Below are 14,183 nucleotides of genomic sequence, written 5' to 3' on the forward strand. Positions count from 1 at the left end.
TTTTCTAACTTCTGACCTCTGGAATGCCTCTAGTTTCTCACACTAGATCACATAGGACTTTACATATGTATACATATATACACACACACAGTTATGAAATTATATCTATAAATAAGTCTATCAAATATCTATGTGCATATGCAATTATACGTATATATACATGAAGTTTCACAGTTGTTCTCACTGGTGTAATATTTAAGAACTGGCAGGAAGCCATATAAAATATAAGACCAGAGCTGGAGCAATCTACAAGACATTTTCACAAAGGCTTATTGTGAATTCTCCTGCATTGGACTATGGTGTCAGAAAATTTCTATCTAATCTTTTTGCTGCCAACTGCTAGATTTTAATTTCCTCTTTCAGTTTGCTTGTATCATCTGGTCTATAGCTTCTACCAAGGTCTTCTGGCATTAGTATTGGTATTAATCCTAGACCTATGATTTCATCACTAAATGAAAAATTAAGCATTGGAAAATAAATTTTTTGGGTTTGCTTTTTGATTTGATTTTTTTTTTCTTATATAAAATGTCTATTCCTCCTGTTATTTTGCCTTTTAATTTTTTCAAAAACATGTAGGTGTGGTTTTTTAAGGTTAATATGTTTGGGTTTTTCTGAAAAACCCTAGAGAAATAAAATAATAGAAAAGTAGACAAGGAAAAGACCTGGAGATATTCAAATCAATTTGTACTATGGCAAGATGGAGGATACTTCTTCATTCACAAATGATACTCAAGGGTTATATGCAATTATATCTCAGGAGCTTCATGATCTGACTATACTGCATTTGGTATGTCCTCCATCCCAATAAAATAGTATTGTGAAGGGGTTTGTGAAATGCAATATTTCCTTCTTTTGAAGAACAAAAATGTTTGTGTCACATCTTAGTGGTGGAAGAGAAGAAAATCATGATACCAAATTCCCATAGTATTAAAAAAATTAATAGTATTAAAAATATTAAAAAAGCAAAAAGTTTTCTTTTTTCAGTGATTATATGCTTCCTTTCTCTGATAAAACTCAGTATTTTCCATAAGGAGAACAAAGTTCCTGAATACTTTTACTCAGTGCAATAAATTCTAGGAAGAATTTCATGAACTTTGATATCTGCAAAAAAAATGTACACTTGGAAAAAAACAAACTGTTTTACCTGTGAATTCACTTCATTGCTTTTTCTTATTGGAAGGACAGTTTCAGGAAAGTTGCTTAAGGCAACAGAAACTATGTAGGCACATTAGTGTCTCTACATTCATTAGAATTTTAAAGCAGGTTGTTTTTGGTTTTTAATCTCACCTTCTGTTCCTTATACTAGCTTGAAATCTGCTTTCAGGGCAACTTCAGCTCATAATGAGTAAACACTCAATATGTTTAGAATCTTGATCTCATTGGATTTTGGGCAAAAAATATTCATGGCTCTTCATAGGTCATCTCTAGACATTAAGATCTGCAAATCAGCTGGACATCTCCAGGAAAGTTCCTGCAAAATCTTTAGTAGAGACATAAATATCATATGGCAGACATCTCTCATCAGCACTTCTTCCCTGTTTCAGTAATAGCAAAGCCAAAAACTGTAAGAATTGAAATTAATTTAATCAGCTGCTCTTCTTATTAAAGCAGAATCTATATTCAAATTTGTGTATCTGGGTTTGAAAGTATCTGCCCTTTGACTTCTGAGCAGAAATTTATTCAAAATCATACAGTTCTTTTGGTAACCCCATCTTTTCTTGGTTTTTTTTTGGTCCCACTAGAAGAGGTTTACCTTTACCTTCCAGCCTTACCCAGGCTGAACAACACGTTCTTTAAACAAATCTTTGAAAGCCATGTTAGAAACACAGTGAAGGATGAAGAACTTTAATATTCCAGTCACAGAATATTTACCTTCCCTCTCCACACCGCTCCCTGCAAGTAACTGATGGTAGTCTTTGAGCACCCAAATAGACCTGTGTCTTTATCACCGCAGTTCCCCATAAAAATCACAAAATCTTTACATGTATCTATATTCACCACCATGCAGGCATGCAAAGGACCTACCCTTTCCTCAGTACATACAGTACTTGCCAATGATATAGATGCACATGTGCATACATTCACATCCACATAAACTGAGGTTCCTTTCCATACCAAGGCAGGAACTTTGCTCTTCATCTGTTGGGGAAATGCATATGTACCCTAGAATTTACTTTAAAAGTCTAAAGAACAGAATAGACCTGTAGACACCAATTTTTTTTTAATCATGGACTTCCTTGCTGAAAAGAAATTCTGATTAGACACACAACCCCCCTCCTAACCCCCCACTAAATTTATACTCATTTATTCACAAATTATGGACCCATACTGCTGAAGTTCTAAAATTCTCTCCCTGTACCCCAATGTTTTTCCTTGCTCACCATCTGGTGTTCATGCATCCAACATGGGAGACCACAAGAACAGAGAGCTGGTTTCTTTTCTATAATTAAACAGGGAAAGGGATCAAGTTGGTGTCAGAGGCAGAATTAACATGCTCAGGGAAATTCTGTTTAATTTCTAAAACCAGCTTTATTGCAGCCAGTGGAAGCTGGGCTCCCTTCCCTACTCCAGCATGCTAGAAAGATGCTACACTGGTAAAACTGGTCTTTTTATTCAAATAACTGGTACTAGATAAGTAGGAGTGAAGCCAATTTCATACAGGCTTTTTGACTCAGACCTATTATCTGGTGAAATGGTATAGAAAATCATTGGTTTTGCTCTAAGCTTTTTATGTGCAACAGCGTCTGTTTATTGTCACAGTTTTATTTCAAACTTATTTTAAGTAACCCACAGAGGCCTTGCAGTTCTGCTCTCCATGCTGCACGTGGCAGCAGTCTGGTAATTAGAGTTGGATTGAGCACAAGAAAAAAGCCCCCCAAATAATATTTTTAATGAAAAAATCTGAAGCTTTTTAGTTTTAATTTACTTAACTTGGCTCAAAACGAAAACATCCAAGTACTTGAGAGACTTTCAACTGTATTACAAATCAAAAACAATATCACAATCTTTTCTTAAAAAATATCGTTCTGTGGAAATGTAATAATAAGAAGATGAGATAGGCAGGTAATCTTCTTATATGAAAACAAACAAACAAAACACAAACAAAATAAACTCAACAAAAAAACAACCACCAATAAAATACCAAAACCAACACCAAACACCCCCCCAGAGAAAAAAAACTAAACAAAAAGACAAAAAACATCTAAGTCTTCTTTCGAGTTAAGCACTGATATCATGGTGCAAGATTTGACAGGTGAGTGGCAAAAGTACAGCCTACCTTCACTAGGGAACACAGAACACATTAAAATATATTGAAAATCTTCTTTCTGGCTTATTAAACATAATTCAGATGCCTGGCATGACCTAGAGATGGATTGTAAAGTCCAGCACCAAAAGTGAATAAAAGATAAAAAAGCCTGTGACCAGCTTGCATTTACCTGGAGATACTTGTATTCTCACATTGATCTCCATCTGATCATGCGCAAGAGTGACACAATGTTTACTGTTCCCAAACAGCCCCAGAATATAGGGAACATCCTGGCTTTCCAAAACCAAGGGAAAAAAAAACAAAAACCCAAAACCCAAACATCTTATCTTGTTCTAGGTGTCTTTTGGTCACGTTAGTTTCCTCCACGCACAGTGGTTTGCACACCCTGTCACATCTCTAGAAGGAAGGAGAAATAGATCTCTGTAATATGGAGAATATATATATTTATATATATGTATATATATATATTTGGGAACTTTATTTGTAGGCAAAACATTTTCTTATAGTTCTCACAGACCTGGTCAGTAAACAGTTAACTGGGAAATGCTAATCCAGTTTGTGTTTACTACATGTATTGTGGATCCTTTTGAACTGACAGAGAAGTTCAGAAGATTCTATTTTTTTCTCTTCTATACAGAGGATTTGTTGTGAATAAGAATGAATATCTGCTTTGCTGATAAATACTAAGTATGACCTATAAGAATTTTTATCTCTCTCTTTTCATTTTGTTGACAAACTTTGGGGCATGCATTCCCTCTGCTGTGAGACAGGACTTTGCATAAGTCAGAGGGTGCAGAATAATGCTTTCCTTTTTGCTATTCCTACAAACTAAATATCTGCAAATAAGCTTCCAACCCCTCCTATGATCCAGAGAGGTGATCAAAGAGCGGAAAGATAAATGGCTCAAAAATGAGGCATCCGTGGACTTATCTGGTCCTGTGGAGTGGTAGTATTGCTTCTGTTCTTTTCTTTATTTATTTTTTGTAGAAAGGAATATACAACCAGGTTTCATTTGCTGGATTTGAAATAAGAACTTAATTTTACACTACAAAATTATTGAATTGAGGAATATATATAGTTTTCATCCCAATTATGACTTATTTTCCTCTGATATAACCCTTTATATATTTGAACATAATCTACAAAACATTCCTGAAAATTGCTGTGTAATTTAGTGAGAACAAAGATAACAGATTTCTGTACAAATATAATGGAATTTCCTAATAAAAGCAAACAAAACCCATCCCATGTATAATCTTTAGAATTTACTGGCAAATTAAACCTTTCCATACTTAATACATCATTTTATGCATGTTAGAACACTCTTCACATACACTTAAAAAATTAATATAGTTCTTCTTTATTAAAACTTTATTTATATTATTAACAAAATATACCTTAAGATATACATAAAACTGAGAGAATACTTCTGAGTATAGTAATAAGATAGCAAATGTGAAAAGTATTACATACAAGGAATGACAACATTTTTAAATAAACAAACAAAAATACATTAGCATTTTAATATTTTATTACACTCTGTAGTTCCATAATCCTATGTATAATTCAAGGACCATATTCTCACTTACATTAAACACCTTTTGTGGACATCTCATAGTGATACTGTAAAAAGTTTCTTGTAGCCACAGAAGGTATAAATTATGCTTAATGAAAATGAAAATCAGATTATGAACAATTCAAGATGTCTTTTAACAGGAATTACAGATTTCACACACTTGTGAAAGCCCCTATAAAATCTTCCTGTGAAGAAAAGGAAGCTGTATGTTGATTACTAAGATCTCACAAATCACTGACTCTACTGCTACTGCAGATAGTACATGGAAGAATTTGTAGGAATCTAATGGTTACTCACCCTAAAATAAGGTGTAAGAATAATTTACAGAGTTCAGATACCTAAATTCAGATGCCCGTGCATGACCAAGATTCTTAACTTCCCATTATCACAGAATATCACAATTTTCAAATTTGGAAAGGACCTCTTAGAGATCATCTAGTCCAACTCCCATTAAAGCAGGATCACCCAGAGCACATTACACAGGAGTGCATCCAGGTGGAGTTTTAATATCTCCAGAGAAGGGGACTCTACAACCTCCCTGGGAAGCCTGTACCAGTGGCCTGTGTCACGGTTTAACACTGGCCCGGCAATTAAACCGAGTAACAGACGCTCTCTATTAATCTCTCTCTCCTCCCGGATAAGAAAGGAGAGAGAATAAGGGAGAGAGACTTATGGGTTGGAAACTAAACTACACAACTTTAATAAAACAGTAATGATAAATAGGAAAAATTAATAAATATATACAAATATACAAGAAAATGGATACCACATTCCTCCCCCCTTTCCCCCAATAGCTCTCACGTCACCACCGAGGCTGCAGGGCAGCTCTGGGAAAGTCCAGGCTGGACTCCTGGAGTCGGCAGCAGCCGGGAACTGGAGGCAGGAACACACAGATAAGGGCTGGCACGGATCAGGACCACAGGCAGGCAAACGGACGGGATCCTTCCAGGATGCCGGGGTGAAGGAAGGGAAGCAGGAAGGGCAGGAAAGGCAGGCAGCCGGAAGCTGGAAGCAGGAAATCTGGCTTGGCCCTCGTGATCCCTCAAATTTATACTGAGGATGACGTATATGGGATGGAATACTCTGTTTGGTCAATTCTGGCATCTATCTTGTCTGTTCCTCCCCAAAGGAGGGATGCAGGTGGGACCTCTTTATGTTTTCTTCAGAGCTGAGCAGTGTCCTTGGCTCTGCATACCAGTCTCTAGCAGTAACTATAAACATCAAGTGTTATCAGTCCTAGAAACACACAATGTCTGAGAAACTTGCTCTTAATTTCAGCAAGTGCAACTACTTACAAGAGACTTAGCTAAAAGCAAAAGTACAAGACAGAAAATCACCTTTATCCTGGCCCAAACCAGGACAGCCTGTCACCCTCACAGTAAAAAAGTTTTTTCTTATGTTTAAATGAAACTTCCTGTGTTCTACCTTGTGACCATTGCCCCCCATCCTGTCACTGGGAACTACTGAGAAGAGTCTGGCCCCATCTTCCTTGCACCCACCATTTGAATACTTGTGGACGTTAACAAGGTCTCCCCTCAGCCTTCTCTTCACCAGGCTAAAGAGTACCAGATCTCTCAACCTTTCGTCTTAAAAGAGATGCTCCAGTCCACCAGTCACCTTTGTTACTGTGAGGCTCCATTCAGCAGAGTTGTCTTTGCCTCACATGACAGTCTTGCAAGTTCAGTGTTGGGCAGTTGACTCCTGATAAGCACAGTGACTTAAAAGATCAGGTGAAAGGTCTTCATCAGATTAAGCCAGCAGTGATCTGTGTCCTCTGTAAGATACGGACTAAAGATGGGCTAGACAAGGGCCACTCCAGGCGATAACATACAATGGCAGGGGAGGGTGGGGAAATGCTGAAAAGCAACATTCCTGAATTTCCCCAATCCTTCTTATCCACACTGCTTTCCAGCAGGTCCACCCATAACCATATTGGTGCTTGGGGCTTTTTCTCCCCAGGTGCAGGACCCTACACTTTCTCTTATTGAACCTCATCAGGTTCTTCTCTGCCTAGCTCTCTAGAATGTTCAGGTCACACTGGATGGGAGCACAACCCCCCGGATTGTCAGCCACCCCTCCCAGATTTGTATCATCATTGAACTTGCTACGGATATTTTCATCCTTTCTGATGAAGGGATGCATTGCTTTATTTTTCTGGATATTTAAAGCAACAGTTTCAAATGTTTAAAGTTTTCTCTCTTCATGACCAGAACAAAAAACAAAAAACAAAACAAAACAAAAAAAAAAAAAAAAAAAAAAGGGAAAAGAGAGAGAGATAAAGGAAAGATGAGCTAAGACATCACTGCATGTGGTCAGCAAGACTGGATGTCTTTCTTCTCTCTATTACAAAGGCTCTACATGTTATCACACTATGAGGAGGTCAGCAAAGAGCAGTGCACAAGTAAATACACAAGTCTTCAGTTCAAGAGAAAGTCAGCCCTCTACATCTGTATGTTGTTCAGGAGTATAATTCAGATTTCTGTAAAGAGAGAGGACAAGAATTTTAGCAATGCTAACAAGGATAGAGATTGCACTGCTGTTCACTTCAAGGTAAAGATTATAGGAGTTTTATCTCAAATCTACTAATGTAGGTTTTTCCTTTCATAAGTCAACCCAGAACGGAGGAATCAACAAGGAAAAATGGAGATAAAAAACTGCTTGAAAAAAATACCCCCAAAATAATAAAAAAAAAAACAAGCAATGAAACAACAACAAAATAATCCTCAAACAAACAAATAAAAACAAACCCAAACTCCATGTTGAAAACAGCAAGTCCCAGAAATAAGTTTTATTTGGATTATACCAGATATTTATGGAGAAGGCAGGACCATATCAGCTGACCATCTGTGGCCTGTGAGATAGTGAGACTTACTTCTGCCCATTAGGGAATTCCAACCCTCTGTACAGTTATTTGTCCTGGAAATGGCCTTTAGCCACATGGAATAAAAACTGAATTTCCTCACTTGTCTCAGTTTAAGACCTGAATCCTTAACAGCTGAATCCTTAACAAAACCCAGAGCATATTGTGGTCTTTCCCAACCTGAGCCACTTAATTTTTCTCTGCTACAGTGCTGATCAGCTGAAAAAGCAATGATAGGTTACTTTGTCTAAAAATGCCTATTTATTCTCAGTAATTAACCCCTAATTCAGTGGCTGGACAGGTAAAGGCAATCAAAGTATAAAACACCTGGTGTAATTGGAGCTTAAAAATGTCTTCTACCATCTGTATATTTTGCAGTATATGCATTTTCTGTCATCTCCGTGCCACAAATCCTTGCTCAAAGGAGTCATTTGTCTACTTGAAAAGCTGTGGTAAAATCCCTTTTCTTGTTTTTATTTTTCTTTTTTTCTCCTCTTACAAGTTTTATTTATACATAACTCTTCATGGAAGAACTGTTTATACTTATTTTCTGATAAAGATATATTATAGTTTCAGATCCTGAAAAAGTGGGATTTTCTCCTGTAATTTTACTTAATATGTCTCCATGAAAAGAAAGTTCAGAAAAAAAAAAATCTAGAGTTTTAAAGTGATTTCAGAAAAGTCCCATCCCATATCAGTGGGATTCCAATTGAGAGGAGTTAATCTCTTGTACATTGGAAAATGCTCAGACCAACAGGCAGAACTATGCTTATAACTTTAGTATCAGCTACCATGGTTCAAATCCAGTTTCTTGGCAATCAGTTTTTTGAGATAACCGTGGTGACAATTGTCGCTGGCAAGAACTGTGTGTTTCCATTAGTGTACACCACTGGTTCCATTCTGAGAGGAAGATTTCTTTCATCCAGGGCTGGACACAGTCAGAGGGTATTGTGTTGTTGACACCTGATAAAAGAAAATCACTTTTGACATGTCAGAAGCAAAGGGGTGAGCCCAAACAAACAGATAGGTGTAAAATGGTTGGTTGCCGTGCTCTCTGGGAAGTGAAATAGGAGTTAGAAGTGTGAATATCTTTGGAGGTCTATGTCCAACCTGTTAATCCCAGCTGTCTGCCAGTGTACTGGTGGGTCATGTCCCCTGGTGTCTCTATAGAACAAACCAGAAGATTTTTATATTTTTCATAATTTCATTTAGGGAGGAATTAGTAATTGGATTGGAAGACATGTCCTAAATCAGAAATCATAGAAAACTAATAAAATTCTGTTTATTCCAGAACAGAAAGAAGAAGATGAAAGTCACAAAATAATCTTCATTATCCAAATAAAAGATAAAATAATGATTTTCCACTGACTGATTCAATGTAAGGAGTAATTTGGTTTCGTGAATATCCCATTTCACAGTATACAAAAGCTCTTCGGCAAGCTTGGCAGTCTGCACCTCCTTACTAGTACTTTTGGCTGATATGTCAGTTTGAAAATGTGTTGTAATCTGCATAAAAATGTAGTCTGCAAACTGATTTGGATTAATTAGGTCTGGCTGTAATTCCTTTTGGTATTGTCACTCGAACAGCACATCAGTCATGATGACCTCTTCTGGTAATAATGTTACCATAATATCTGATTTCATATTAATTCCATTGTAATTTAGGGGGCATTCATTCTAAAAGCAATTCCTATGGAATTACATCTGACATCCCCATGAATACCAAAATAACTCAACATGATAAATGTTATTACACTGAATACCAAAGGAGGCAATAACAATTTGCCATTTATAATAAAATGTTGCCTGCAAACCATTAGTGGACATTACTGCCTAGTGTTAAGGATGTTCCTGGGTAAATCTGTTCATATTCAACTACACCCTGAATGTCTCCTCTGTGTGCTTGTTGCTCAGACACCCATTTTTCCAGACTCAAGATACATGTTATTTACCATCAGCCACCAAACCAAACCAATCAGTGATCTCATGTTGAATCTCACAAACCAAAACTGGGCAGTATGTCAATGGGAAAATCTTAAAAGAGCACAGAGATGCTTTCCAGCAGTGGTTGTGCCAAGACGTTTTCTGATATCCTTGTCTCTCATTAGTGTGAAATTAGTGCCTGCATGTAATAATAAGAAGCATTCAGCATTTTGAGGGACCTGCTTGTTGGATGAAGAGTATGTAAGGGCTCTTTTTCTGCTGGTATACATGTATACACACATATATAAATCAATGTATATCTTTATTCAGTGCCTATATATATATATATCTCCATTGACATATGGAGCTTACAGAGGCAGAGTGGTGTGAAAGATGGTTGCCAGCACAATTGTGCAGAACAAATGAGACATTATTTGTTCCCAGCTTTTAGACACACCGTCATTCTTAAAAAAATTAGCCTGGCCAAACCAGAGTACAGGTATCCTTCACTTTTCTACATGACAGTCCCAGGCCACTGGAGGTCACTTCCAGGGTTCATGACCACATAAGAATGGGATTAAAGAGAAACTGGTGCCTCAGGCTTTCTATGGTTTCAAGCCTGCTATTTCTGCAGTGGCTTCTTGTGAGACTCACTTCAAACTCTCAAGGCAGCAATTTGCAGAATTGTATTTTCAGCTGGCAGCATTTATGCACCTAGTAATTAACATATGTTTTAGGAAGTAAACTAAGAACACATCCTTATTGTGCATTTCTGTTAAACAACAAGATATGAAGCCTAAGGTTCAGATGAATTTTGTTTGCCACTTTTTACAGTGTCCCCCATTAGGAGTGCTGTAGAAAGCCTCAAGAACTTGGGCAATGTTTCTCCAGCTCAGGGATAAAATTAGGGACTCCAGCAGCGGCAGGATTTGCAAGCCTAAGTCTCCCAGAGGTCCTGCAATAACCAGTCTGTGGGCTTAAGTATCACCATGAAGTCAGGAATGTCTGGAATGGTGGAAAGCAGGAAACACTATATTTTATTTCTTCTGATAACAATCAGTGAGCAGATAATTTCAAAACATTCTGGATATGTAGTTTACCGATGAAGAGGATGATGTTTGTGCTGCTCCACCTAAACTATTTTGGTCTTTGCTTTTGCTGAATTTTTTTCTGGAAGTTGAAGATGATTGGGGATTAACTCAATAATAGACAGTCCAGTCCCATTTCATGCCTGTGCAAGTCCACTCTTGTGCACATTCTGTGTGTATTTGTTATTTTTACTGTATGTGAATATGCTAGGAAAACAGAAAAACAAAACAAGCCAAACCCTGAGTTTTCCCTTTTCCTTGAGATAGGTATGGCTTTCACTAGTTCCTCTGGGAAGGAATTACCTTCTTCAACCAGAAGTCAGAAAGGGAAAGGGAAAAGTGTGGGTCAGGGATGTTTTAAGAGCCACAGCTTACCAAACTTATAACGTCCATCAGCAGATATAAATAAGGTCAATGGAAACAGACTTGTGCTAGGTTTGTGTTTCATGCTGATGCAGCATACAGTCTTCATCTGAGATGATTAGTCAGGTGACTTTTCAGAAAAAAAGGTGACTTTTCAGATTCTTCCATGCACATTACCCTTCTTTAGGTCTCAGCTGATATAAAATAGACCATTAAATGAAGAATATCCCAGATGCTAATGAATATTTGCTATAATGGAATCAAGCAAGCACCACTACCAAACACAGACAGAATGGAATGTTCTTGTTTGTTTTGTAATACTTTATAATCTAATGAAATTGCCCCAAATCACACTCTGAAGCTCTTCATGATACAATGATTCAGCACAATTACAAGTGATGCTTAGAGTCAATAGGAAACATCTTGCAACCATTAAATATAGTTCACAATTTTCTAAGTGTGCAGATACATATTCTATCTTGTTATAGATACACAATTTTTTTCTGGATTATCTGTAGGAATGTTGAAATGCTGTATTCTTTCTGTTTTCTTCTGTTCATCTTTCATTCCTTTTTGTCAGATACAAACTCAATTAGTGGTTTTAAATATGTATATATGTTTATTAATAAAGATACTAAGTAACACAGAGCAAATTATCAGTCCCACAGGAATTTTATATGATGCCTATCAATGTAAAGTTGCAAGCAATTTGTATTCAATAAGAAACTGTGGCACATAAAAACAATAACGTTCATCAGTTTACAAGAACTAGATGAAAAAGCCAGAGAAGGCTGGAAAGGTGATTGCAAAGTCAAATCTGAAGAATATTTTGTCGTTGAATTGGCACCTCTTTTCACTCTGCATAGCCTAGAGCTGGCTTTTGATTTTCTGTGTACCATTTGACTTATATATGAAATTGAAAAGTAAATGTGAACTGTTAATTATGCAGACACTCTGTTCAAGATATCTTTAGCTCTTTCTCACAGTGCAGGTCTACTGCTTCTGTGTAGAACTAAGCACCGTTAGCTGTAAATTAGCAAGACACCACAAAATTCAGCTGCAAAGCAGCTGAAGTTGAATGAATATAGGTCAGTCAGTCACCTAGTTAGAGGGTTTTTGCCAAAGAGATGTGTTTTTCTGTCTGTGCTGATATGGCTATGCAGTACTAACAGTTTTCATTCCTGATAGCTTAAAACTATGGTAACTGCAACTATAGCAAGATTTCATCAGAGATCAAACTACTCTATTTCATACACATATGCAGTGACATGCTCCAAATAAAACCTCTTCTACTTAACTGAGATTCTTCCCTCCTTTCTGTATGTAAACTAAAAATAAATGCTTTCTTGATAAAACCTGGCAAGTGTAATTAGTAAATGAGTAGAGGAAATTACTAACATTGGTGCAGCAATGGGAACTGAGTCACAGCTGCAGCTGATGACCACATATTTTCATTACCATTTTTTTTTTATTATTGAGGCAGTAGCTGCCCACAACATGTTGTTATCTATCTAGCAAGTTCTAAACAAAATCTGAGAAGCAATGAAGAAAACACACTGAACATCAGTAGTCAGATTTTAATTGCGTGCATCTAGGTGTCTCTTGAAGACAAAGGTGTCTTATATTGAATGCAGCTCATCATGATGCCCTAACAGCACGTGTACATTAAAGATCCTGGCAAATGTCCTATAACAAAACAGGTAATGGTCTGAGAAGTATGATACAATTTGCAGCTACCTCTTTTGCAAATCATATAATCACATACAACCAATGGGTTTTGTTACTGTTACTATTATTATTAATCTTTAATTATTATTATTATTTTTAATTCTGATTGCTCTATTTAACAGCTACCACACATTAGTTTTAAGTTAAAAGTAATCATGAAAGGCTGTATCAGTTTCACAGAAATAATATCACATCCTTCTTTAACCTGCCCTTGCAACTGAAAGTTTGGGGTGAAATTTTGGTCCAATACAGTTCTGCAAATAAATACTAGTCTTGTTTGTTTATTTGGTTTGCCTATATCTAAACAGAATTTCATCTAAATACTATGTAACATAGGTGGATAGTTACAAAATATCTTTTGAAATGACTGTTAGATTGTGGTGGGGTTTTTTTCATTTTCTTGTCTGAGGCTTTAAAGGTTTTGCCATGAAAGCTGTTCTCCACAGCATGAGTAATTTTCAGATTTTAAAGAAGCCTTTGGCTAGATCGCAGCTATCAAGATTCATGGAAAACAGAAAACAGACACCCAAGAGATGATAATAAATAAAGAACGTGAAAAACAAGGGATATAAAGCTAGATGGCTCCTTCACTTATTTCAGGCAAGTCATTCATTTTAGGTGGTTTTACTCTCTGTATTTTGGATTTTTGTTTATTCTCTTTTATCTAATGCTTGTTAAATTCTGAATCTGTTGCGTAAGTGTGGCAACAGCACAAGCTGTGCCATCCAGCTGAGATGAATATGGCACGAGTTGCTTCCTATAAATTAGGCTTTTTTGCTCAGTTAATCTGTTACAACAGGCTTGGGATGAAGAAAAATAATTCTGCCTGAAACATCCCTATTTCACAGCCAAGTGACACACCTCTTGCCCACCCCCTAGAAAGTCCCGTGAATAAGGAAATTGTAAATAGCCACCACGGTGACCAGGGAGAGACAGGGAACAAGCTGACTGCAAGGAATATTCTTATGAATCAAAATGCTAAGCTTAACTCATAATGTATTAGAGGTGCTATGGTATCAGTGTTTCTCAAATATCTGCTGGTATTTATAGAAATGAGCGTAAATTCCCCAAATATCTGCAAGTATAACATAATAGATTATCCCCCTGAATGCTCATGCTGGAAATGAGATATTAGCATGTATTTCTCTTTCCATATGGGTATTCTAAAACTGTAAATCCTTCATAGCTGTATCTGTCCCTTACAATGTGTTCATACAGCGTGGAGCACAGTGGGACTTTGGTCTTTGCTAGGATGTTTTAGCCTGCAAACAACAGAAGAAATTAATGCAGAACCTTTTCATTATCCTCTGTTTATAATGTGACAGTCTTTCAGACTGAGAGCAGAAGGGAAAAAGGGGGGGGGAAAAAAAGAAAAAA

This window comes from Heliangelus exortis, chromosome Z, assembly GCF_036169615.1.
Source record: "Heliangelus exortis chromosome Z, bHelExo1.hap1, whole genome shotgun sequence".
Classification (NCBI taxonomy): Eukaryota; Metazoa; Chordata; class Aves; order Apodiformes; family Trochilidae; genus Heliangelus; species Heliangelus exortis.